The sequence below is a fragment of the Crassostrea angulata genome, chromosome 5 (assembly GCF_025612915.1).
Source record: "Crassostrea angulata isolate pt1a10 chromosome 5, ASM2561291v2, whole genome shotgun sequence".
NCBI lineage: Eukaryota > Metazoa > Mollusca > Bivalvia > Ostreida > Ostreidae > Magallana > Magallana angulata.
This window is the reverse complement of record NC_069115.1, coordinates 20,767,531-20,779,565: the sequence shown is the minus strand read 5'-3', so window position 1 is coordinate 20,779,565 and position 12,035 is coordinate 20,767,531. Positions and strand designations below refer to the sequence as shown.

At 33.1% G+C, this 12,035-nt stretch overlaps 1 protein-coding gene across 1 annotated transcript in view; it reads left to right on the top strand.

Annotated features, from left to right (window-relative positions):
• Positions 1 to 576: 576 nt before the first annotated feature.
• The window catches only part of LOC128185055 (protein lin-41-like), a 23,468-nt gene continuing 12,009 nt past the window's right edge, over positions 577 to 12,035 (top strand). The window contains exon 1 of the mRNA XM_052854727.1: positions 577 to 646. The gene's annotated coding sequence lies outside the window, so the exon portion shown is untranslated. The remainder of the gene's footprint in view (positions 647 to 12,035) is intronic.

The window sequence follows — 12,035 nt, the reverse complement described above, 5'->3', positions numbered from 1 at the left end:
TTTTTGGTAATTTAAATTGAATAACTTTAAACTGGGGAAGTGGGTCCGAGCTTCCAACCCCTCCAAATCCACACATGATTTCGTATCAATAATGATTTAGACCTCATGTGACATCTGGCTGACCAAAGTGTAGACCCTATTGAGCAAACCAGCAAACTGTTGCAAACTCTATTAGTATCTTTAATTGTTTTACAAACATATAAAAAGTTGTAGTGAAAGTAACAAAATTAAGTTTTCCCCCCTCCTTCCACGGAATAAGAGTTTAATGACTGGCAAATTTCCTTTTATATTTTACGTGCTTGTTATGATTTTTTCGGACGAGTCCCCCCCCCCCCCTTCCCCCGCTTTCAAACACGATGTTACGTGCCCGACTCAATGTCATGTGAGAGACTACACTCAATATGCATAAAGGTTCAATATAACGTGAATATCGCTTTGTTGTTAGAGCTAATAATCTCTTATCTTATACATATTGCACCATTCTCTTTGTCGAAATATTCGGGTTTGTTCTGGTTCTGGTTGATCGAATTCAGTTTAACATACCGTGTTTACCTGTATTTATCACGTGATATGGTCGCACAGGTAACAAGACCAGGAACAAAAAATAAACAAATGGGCCTGGGCCTAGCCATATTGGATTGTGAAGGTTTGTATATTGTTTGATAATAATTATAGGTACTAGTGGCTGATGCTCAAGAAATGATAATTAACAAATATCAGTGATATGAACAATTAAAATTATTCCCTTATACATATCTGTCGGTGTCGTGTAACTTAAGGTCCGCCCTGTACAATAATCCGGCCGAACCTTTAATGTTAAAATTTAGGGTCCGGTGTAACGACGAAAAGTTACCCCCGTAGAATATTGACCAGGGAGGGGGTCAAATTTATACGGAAAAAACTGACCCAGGGGCAGTATTCTATGACGACAAGTAGGATCCTTTTTCTACAGTAGAAAACCATTGAAGACCTATAAATCTACGACCCCCCCCCCCCACACGTTAAAACTGACCCCCATAGAGTTTTGACCTCACTTATAAACTACATATAAATAGTGGAAGCTTGTCAGCTTGCCTTTTGGCCTTGCCCCTTCACTAAGCCTTTTTAGGGTTGTGGTCCCCCCAAGGTATATGCATTATGACGTGCTCGCATGCGCTTCCTTTTTGCATTACGCTCGTTTTGCTAAATAGGCCCCATTATTTTAGTAGAGGATTTAACAGACAAACCTAAATTTAATGATTACGTATTTCATATTTTTAAAAGAAAAAACCCTATTTGTGAACTTTCGACAAAAAGCGCGGATTTTTTAGTATCTGTTCTATTTGGATACACTGAATGTCTGACAACCAAACAAAACACTGTCACACCAACTTACAGGTACACAGAAGAGAGCAACCCGCGTGTAAATTCGGAATTTTAGATTTATCACCATTGCGCTAACGTTACACAAATGTTTGATAACTTTAATTTTGAACTCTGCATCGCCGCCAATATACATTTTATATGCTCAATAATGTTGTTAAGTACAGGCACGTAGCACCGTTTTTAAAAGGAAGTAGGACAGCCTAATCCGAAATCAGGACAAGCGAAAAGAAGAAAAAAAGGAAAACATTTTTCGCCAGTTTTCAAAATCCTAATGCATGGAAGGGGGAGGAATTTCTTTCCATAATTTTTTAACTGCTTCCAAAGACGGGGGGGGGATCCTATAAATTCATTTTTTTTACTTGTAAATTTAAAAATGTTTTTGGCTTGGCCCCAAATTCTGGCCTGGCGTCAAAGTTACATGTAGCCTGTACAAAAATTGTTGGCATTTTATGAATTTTACTGATTTAAGTGCAATACACATGAATCATCACACTAGATGGCTTTTAGTGTCGTATAGTGATAGTTGTATTGAAACATATTTATGACTACAGGTACATATGTACGAGTGATTGATGCTAATAGATTTTGATCAAGTCTGCTTTTAAATTACAAAGTAATTTAAAAATGTTAATAATACTGCCATTGTATTGACATGGCATGGGTGGGTTTTTTTCAATGCACATTGTAATTAAACTCAGACTGCTCTCAGCCGATATCGGCCAATACCGATATCAAATACTTGTTTGAGAAAAATTAATTGCAGGAACCAATTTGTGTTTATTCCAACCTACAGTAAAGATCACAAAACGTTTTATGTTGTTCAATGCTCTTAAATTAAAGTTCCTAAATTGTTTCCTAAATATACACATGCATAAAACTCTACTTTAATCAAAAGGTAATGCTTAATGGCTTCGCTGAATCATGTTATTGGAGGATGCAATGTTGAAGTCATTCACTAATGATATATATTAGACCGAATGCTGTTCACCTGGCAGATGCATTTTGCCTAAAATAAACTAATCAGATACTGTAAAGCCCCCCCTCCCGACTTTTTGTATGCAATATGTTGATGATGATTTCGGGTTTTTTTTTACTCTTTCTTTAATTGAGATGTCCACTTTCACAGCATATACATGAACATACGTGACATACCTGGTACATTAGTTGATACAATCATTTGGAAAACTTTTGACTATTTGAATATTTTATACTGTACAGTCCGTGTTTAGTAAAAGTAAAGTTTGAGAGAGAGAGAGAGAGAGAGAGAGAGAGAGAGAGAGAGAGAGAGGGTGGGGGTCTGGGCATTGTTTACATATGTATATATAAACCATATTCACGTGATAGGACCCTGTTCTACATGGATACTTGAAAACGGATAAAGAAATTTTAAAAAAAAACCATTGCAGTTCAACACAAAATAGAAAAAAACACACAATAAAGAAACAAATTATCCATATATACACTGTACTACAGCACTTAACCTTATTTTTGCTATAGATTTCATACTCCTTATATCTACAATTTTTCATTAGCATATATTCTCGGTCAAAAGCCTTTCTATTATAACAGATTTTAATTCATGTATATTTGGATTTTCGTTACTTTATATTAATATTTTTTATATTTACAAGAAAAAAATACATTACTTCACAATAAGAATTACCAACTTCAAAAAATTATCTATTTGTATATTTTCTAAAAAGAACTAATTGTTCTTTTCTGAATTCACGCATTTGATGAGATGATCATGTCCCTTTTTCAGACCAATGGTTAAAAATTAATTTCTCATTGTGATAGTAATTCCCCCATCCCAATACCACCATCCCTGTATCCATCCTAAGGAAAAGGAATGGACCCAAAACTAGTAAACATAGAATATGTAATAAAATTTAGTCAATATTTTACGGGGTCATTTTCTTACAACCCACGCGGACAAATATGACCCTAAGTCAATAATTTCTACGATGTAATCCAAGTACGTAAACCCTTGGTCAATATTCTACGGGGGTCACTTTTCATCGTTACACCGGATCTTGCACCTATGGATTTCGCTATATTTCCTTATCTAAAGTCGAAACAGCATAGACAGAGATTTGCGGACCTAAATGATCTTTGACATGATCTGACACAAAAAACATTTTACAAAAATTTGACAAACATTGGTGTGAACATGCATTTTATAAATGGGTTAATGGCGTGATAAGTGTGTGAACTAAAAGGTGTTTTCTTTGAAAGAGAGTGACAGGTTTAACTTTTACTTTCACTGGTTTGACGTCATCTGATGTCGTGGAAAAATGAAATGGTGCTCCGTAAATCTAATTCTAAATAAAAATTGCTGTAGTATCTTTTGAAAACAACTTCAAAATCATATGATTTTTTGCATACTTATTCTCAATTGGTAGTCGTTTTATAAAACACACGTCATCTTACAAAGTACACAGAAATTTTGCCGTAAATCACTTTGTCCACGAACTTTTCTAACAACCCTCGTACTTGTAATGTAGCAGAAAATTTCAGAATCGTCCGAAACGATTTTAGAGAAAATTAATGAAGTTGCAATGAAAATAACAGTCAAATTAATCTTTATAAACATTTCTGAGACTGTAAATACTTTTAACAGGGAGGGGCCAACCCCCCCCCCCCCCCCACTTTTCTTTTTCTCGCAGCAAACATTATATATCTTAAATTTACAAATAAAAAATGGAAGTATCACGAAACTGCTGCCCCTGCCCTTACATTTTTGGTAGCGTGTAAGAAATGAAATGAAAATACGGAAAAAATATATAGAGGGATATTGAAAATTGCATGTATATGTATACTAAGTTACCCCCTCCCCCCAATTGAAATGAAAAATAAGGAAATAATATTAATAGCAAAGCTTAATTGAGATAAAATAAAAACAAATTTGTAATCTTCAAGTACCAATGATGTTTAAAATATATAAAACAACAGACAGTTCTCTTCCGATAAATAAGATAAATATTGTCCGCCATTCTATAATCACATTAAGGTGGCTCGACACACCAATGCATTATTTGATGGATCGATGAAGAGTTCTCTTTGAGAAATGATTATTCAAAAATGACACCTATATCGGCCTCTGATTATTTTATATGAATTTTTTTGTATTTTTTTTTATAGAAACCGGATACATCGTGTTAGCTGCAAACAAGATATGTTAGAGCTAAAAATTTGTTATCAATTAATGCACAATACAATTATCTATAAATACATATCAAAAACGGCCAGATAAACTTTGAAATATTTTGTAAAAAAATATTTATGAAAATGAAAAAAAAAGGATTGTAGATATTTTTAAAATCTATGGATAAAAACTGCAGATAAACTGTTATTCGCATTTAACAATTGCTGTACAATCATATTTCAACAAGAAATTGAAACCAAATAGTGAAATTAAAGCTATACACGCTATAATTTACGTCAATTTTGAATGACAGTGAAAACGCATGTGTTTGTCTACTTATAAAAGTTATCCTTAATCTGTAAATTACAATGGTGAATTCCATCTCGTTACAAAGATATAGATTGTTAATTGTTTATTTTCCTGCCAGGAAAATATACCTTTTCATGAATATTGATGAAGGAAGAGCGAAACCGACCTCATTGCGCATGTCCGCGGAGAACTTGGTGGTCGTTATTGTTTACCTAATTAAATATCCAACTTGATTTTTAATATGCTTAACATTTGTTAATTTGAAATACATACATGTATAATGAGTAAAATACGTTTGTCATTCACGATACCCTTACTTCTGCATTAACACTTATAGGATCTATAAATAGCACATAGGGGAAAAACACAGGTCTACGTCATCTTTTTAAAGGAAGTATTGATATTTACTCACAGGCTTGTATTTTTTTCTTTTGTTTGTACTCGTGTATCGGACAAATTCATGCTTTACTGAAAATATCCTTTCCTTTGTGAAACTATCACAATTATGAAGATGTTGACCCTTTACCAGTTTTGGTATGATAGGCTAAATTTAGCTGTCGATATCACGTGATAGATTGATATTCACGAGGAGGCATTACTTTCCTGGCAGGAAAATAAATAGTTTTTATTGTTTATTATTTGATATATTTGTTACGTGATCGAATTGAGCATTATAATTAACAGAATAAAGGTAACTTTTATTAGTAATCAAACACATACATTTTCCCCTTTATTCAAAATTGACGCAAATTATTGCCTGACGTCATGACGTCAGGCATATCTAAGGTTTAAAAGTTGCATTCTCCGAAACAGTGCAGACAATGGGATCAAACAATATCATGATATTTCACAAAAAAGATTATTAACCGATGCATGTTTAAGGTGTCAGCATTTACATTAATAATTGATGAAAATCTTATATGGGATGTAATAACAACAGCGAGCAAGAGTTTTCAAGTAAAAGGGGTGCACTTGTGTAATCCTGATTTAAAAATAGAACAGCATTCCATATTTGAACGGTGAAAAAGGGGGGGAGGGGGTCATCGCATATTGCCTATTACGATACAATGTAAGTAATAATTGGTGCTGGATTATCATTATTACAGAAGAGTAATCAGTTTGGATTAAAACAAATATATATTTATACAGCTGGAATGTTTACTGGAGCAACTAAATCGCCAAAGCGGGTTGTGACCCGATTTTCGTTCAGTTGGGCGATTTCATTTATCTTGAAAAGGGGTCATAACTCGCGTGTCTTACTTAAATTACATTACTACATTTAAGAACTACTAATCAAGTGTGTTTGTGAATTCGATAGAGTTCTTCCAAAACATCCGATCGAAAGGATTATTTACATGTATGTAGCTGTTACAAAACAAATGTCAAAAAAATTCATCTGACCCCCTCCCCATGGATCTCTGCCAATGGATGAGTTCATTCAAACCTCAGCCGTTGTGTGAATGGTAAAGCAGGACTTCGCGCCATAATGTTTCATTCATAGTTTTAGCGCGTCGATTAGTGGACGAGTCCGTTGGGATCATGCGAATACCACAGAGCACACCGTGCTCTGTAAACATCACAGGCACGTAGCATCGGGGGTTTCGATGACGGGGGAACTGCTTCCCCCTCTCCACTTTTTTTGCAGCAGTCACTTTTCTTAAATTTATATAATAAATTGAAATATCATGGATTATCCCCCTCCACTTTTGTAGGACTCTAAGCATGTAATAAATGAAACTACAAATAAGGAATTGAAGTTACAGTTAGGGTTTTTTTTCATGAATTTGAGAATTCACCCTTTTTTAATTGCTTGTCAAGATGATTTTGATGAAGCTGCCCCACACACATTCAAAAACAAAACGTGTTTGTACACCCTTTCATATTTTATATGGTTGGAAATTTTTAAAAACGCCTTTTAGTTGATTTTGCATCTTAATATAACAAATACAATTTTTTTTTTTAAAATGATTGACTATTTAATCTCCAGCTTTCAAGCTTACATGCACTTATATGATATGTGTACATTCCTAAAAAAATGAATTAATAAAATAATCGAAAATAAAGAAATTCATTACTGATAAAAAAGCCTAATTGATACATGCATGCTTCCATTGAATAATTTTGTTTAGTCAGGCAAGCTTTTAGGAAAGCTAATACTTGTAGCGTGTATAGCTCTAAAGTATAAATGGAAAATTTTAAAATCGAACCGATCCCGATTGTAATTAAACTGATCCCGAACGAAATCACATAAAGTTAGAATGAATCAGAATTTTGCAAAAATTTCAGGTTGTTTAGCTGTAAAATAGTTTCGTCATTTACTAACTTTATAATTTATATCAACTACTTAGAAAAAAACTGCAGTTTATTTGTAAAATTTCAATTTTAAAATAATTCTGATCGGGATCAGTTTTTTTTTCAATCGGGATCGGTTCAAATTTGATAAATTATAGCAATTTTTCCAAAATTTCGCATTTTCATTTCAATTTTTTTGTAAAATATCATTGTTTAGTAAATAGTTTATGTGACTATATGTTATTTTTTAAATTTTATCCATTGATTAAAAAGATAATATAGAATTACAATTTTGATTTTCAGAAATATTTTTTTAATTAAAAAATTAAACACTTGACCAAACGATCTTTGGCATGAATTTATTTATAATTATATTACACATTAATTGACAACAAGTTTTAAGCTCTAATATATTCTGTTTGTCTGCAAAACAGTTTATCCTATTCACTGAAAAAATACAAAAAAATTCGTATAAAATAAGTGAAAGCCGATATTGATCTCTGTTTTGTGGAATCATGTTTCAAAAAAGATTCTCTATCGATCCATAAAATAAAATTTTGGTGTGTCGAGGAACCTTAACATGTATTTGAGTAAAACAAATGAACGACCAGCGCCGATGTTGAGAATAGAGATGCTTTACCATAGGGTGGGGTGTGGTGGGAGAGGGTATCCCAGCGTATCGTTAATCTGTTGTTAAATTTGTTAAATTTCACAAGCACCTGTCAGGGTACAGTCAAACTATATATACATGTATTACATGTAATACAAAATTCAAAGAGGAAATATCATGTATGACATGTACAATAATTAGATAATGTGTGATTTGATCAATGTGCTCGCTATCCTCTATAGAGGCAATATGCATGGTGAACACACTGTTCCATATTTCTCACTGTAGCTTTAGCAAGCCTTAGTAGCCTTATCAATTGAAGAAATATATTGTTAGATCAGCAATTTTATAAACTTTTCAAACAAGATTTTTTTCAAAACCTTTTAAATGTAGCCCCAAATTATTGCATTTTCAATTCCCTTCAGTTGGAGTTATTTCGAAAATGAGTGTACACAATGATCGCACCCGCGGATAAATAAGGATTTACCCTACAAGTGTATCAGACATTTATCACACTGAAAAATTCCCTTTTCATTAATAACGTTATTTTGGACCTTACATACCAAATTCAACATCTGCTTTGTAATATTTTCTCACAATTTATCTTATCAAAGTTATTCAATTAGTGATTGACACTTTTCGGACACACTCCCATCGAAATTATCATCTCATAATATTCAAAGAATGATTCCTTATTACTTGTATTAATATCATTTCCAATTTCTACACTTTAAAACAACACACATTAAAACCACTATAATAATGATATGAACTATCATAAAGCAAATAATACAATTTCCGTCGGGTTGGTTTTTTTTTCAGTTTAGCTACGTACAGTTTCGAAATATCGGGAAGTGACCCTCAACACACTATTTAAGTAATGTTTTAATAAGAACCCCTGTTAAAGCCGCAAAGACAGAAATGATTTGTGAGAGAGATATGTTTCCTGTTGAAGCAAACATCAAATAATTAACATCAGTTTTACATATCTGTGCAGAAGCGAATCCAGAAAGGGATTGCGCCCCCACCTCCCTTTCAAAATGCAAAAGAAAAGAAAAGAGGAAGAATGAGAGAGGAAAAGTAATAAAAAAAAAGAATTTAAATTTAAATCGGCCAAAATACACATGCATTTAAAGGAGAATGTGTCGAAATTGCTTGTAGTTGTATAACTGTAGATAGGTGTTTGCAATGCAACAATAGTTATAGTGACACGTAGCATCAGTAAGCCTGCCCCCCCCCCCTCCATTTTTCTCGCAACAACTACTTTAGTAATTTTCTTAAATTTACATGTAAAAAATTGAATTATCCTGCCCCCTTTTTTTTGAGTATGTAAACAATTGAAATGAAAATAAGGAAATTATATATATACTACGCAAACCCAGCCCCCCCCCCCCCACACACACACACACGGATTAGGATTTTTAAGATTTGGATGAGTCTCCCCCCCCCCCCCTTCAAAAACGATGCTTTTTGTATTTTATGGTCAAACAAAAATTGAGTATCTCAATATGTTAACTAGTCCAATTTCTTCAAACTTTTGTAATGTCTAGTAATACGTACATACTTGTACATTCATGACTTGTCTATACAAGTTAATTAAAGAATATATATGTAGATAGTCTTTAGTCAGACACGTGACGATGAGAGAAAATCATATCACTGTTTTGAAATGTTATTATTATGCAAGTTTTCAATAAAATATGTTTTTAATATTAAGATTGTAAAATTCCTATTCGATTTAGATACACTAATATTTAAAGACGACAAAATATTCCACTTTGCACGATGTTAGAAAACATAACTAACTAGATGCTGTCATTAGACAGTAATACCCGCACCATGTGTTTGCCCCTAAATAACACTGTTTTGTACCAGTTTAATTAAAAATGAAGGCTATATGCAAGCTCCGGTAATACAATTAAAATTCATAATTTTCATAACTGAAGGATGAGATCCCTTCCCATATGATAATACACATCGTGACATGACATGTGCAATTTGGGGTTGAACTGTTTGCAGTGAATTTTCAGTTAATCAATAATCTTAACATTTTATGTCATAGAAAGTATAATGGTCTATATAATTATTACAAACAAAATTAAAAATTAAATTATATGCCCCCTCCCCGTGGCGGTTGCCGGATTTAGATTTGCTTCTGTGTGCCTACATGAACATCATCGTGTGCACAGATTTAGAGAAGGGGTGGGAGTGAGGGGTCCGGACCTCCCCCCCCCCCCCCCATGAAAATTCATTTATATCAATTGTAAAATTACCAAAAATACACCTTGGACCCTAATGCTCTTACAGACATGTAAACGCTCTAACCCATTGCGCTTCAATGTTAGGTAACATTATTTGGGGGGTAAATATTTAATCAATATTTGATATACTTTATTGTTTATCTCAATAGAAATTATACATGTACATCACAATATGCAGGTGTCCTGCACCACCTTAAAGCTGTTATTTACCTAATAAAATAGTGCAAGTGGATTTGAAGAATAGGTCATAAAAATACATGCATGTTACAAATGAATGATCTTTGTCTGAAGTTACGTACACAACACAGGTCTGCATGTCTCATTAGCGGGTACTAGTTTTACCCAGCTCTTCGATTAGATGGGTTCACGTGTATACATACATGGGTGTTGATAAATTGCGGTACGGAAAACGGAACGGAAAGCGGAACGGAAGGGAAAACGGAAAATCTTATCTAATGTTATTTACCTCATAGATTTGTTAATCATGCTAAAACGATATACTTTATGTACCTTTTTAATTTTTTTTGAAAGATTAGCAATATTAGATTATTTATTCAAGAATATTTATTTCCTAAAAATTAACAGTACATGCATTGACCACTATATTCTGTCCCAAAATATCCTCGATTCACTTTTTGCTGTAAATTTATATATACCTCAGGGTTCAAGCGATTCTCTCTTAGAAGCATTTAACATTCTCATTATTCTTTCTTTAAAACGTCCCCTCTAGCTTATCAGCTAGTATAAATACACGGCTAAAAATAAAGAAGTCTACGGGGTTTTGCATTTCAACAGACCCGGATGATAGTGTTGAAAAATTGTGCAAGGTCTTCTGAGTGACTTCCAAATGAAGAAAAGACAGTTTCCATTATAAATCGTCCAAATGTGCTGCATGAATATTTTGGGATCGACAGACTATAGTCCCAATATATAATCGGAAAATCAAACCAGGCAACCTCTAGAGCTTTCTATTCGGATCATATGTATATAGCTGCTGGAATAAACAACTGCTTAGTAATGCAAACGTAAACAAAATTGCATTGCTAAAAATACTAGTTTCACAAATTACCGGGTATTTTAATGTTTACTGTATTTTAATTTTTAATGTCGTCGGTCCTACGGGTTTTTCTCTTCCATCTCAATGATACTGTATCGTCTGTATGATAAAAGATCGTCTAGAACACCGAAAATTCAATTTTGATGTAAGTATATACATGTACATCATACTAGTATTTGAAATATAAAAATACTCAAAACACGCATAAAACGCTTTCACTAACTGCGTACGTTACGCTGATATGCCAGCAATACCATATAAGAAAAATAAGTAAAAAGTTATAGCTAATTTGCTCGTTTAAAGTCATGTTAATGTTTCACAATTCGAATACATTTGATTTTTCCGTTTCGTACTCAACTAAAGCCGAATGAATACAATGCTATAATTGATAGATATTCATAATTATGAATATTAATAAGATAACAACATGTTGATAATCATTCATTAGATATAAATAAAAGATACAAAGTAAATCGTTTCTGGCCAGTCTATACCCTTTTTAAGCGATAAACGTAATGATATTTTCCATTCCGTTCCGTTTTCCGTTCCGCGTTTTAGCAACACCCATACATACATGTCTGTGTTTTCCGTATGCATGAAAGGATTTGTTAAGATCAGCTAAAGGAATTCATTATTGTGTTTTAATTGGATTATCATTATGATGTTGACCAATTTAGGTAAGCATAATACATGTAGTAGCAGTAGCACAATATAATGAGATGCCAGCATACATATATAAGTTCTACTTTCACTTTTTAAATGTGATCTCCCTAGGCCTTTGACAGCATACTGTATCATCATCTTTTAATATTTAAATAAGTTTATCATCGTTACCTATCCTATCGCATTTGTAAAGTTTCTGTCATTTTAGTTGCAAAAGTTATTTTTTTCATTTGTCAGACTGCATGCACTATTGAGTTGACCCCATATTGACCCTGTATAAACAATTTCTTATTAAATTTGTGTATTACATGTAAGTAGGTGTAGACACTTATC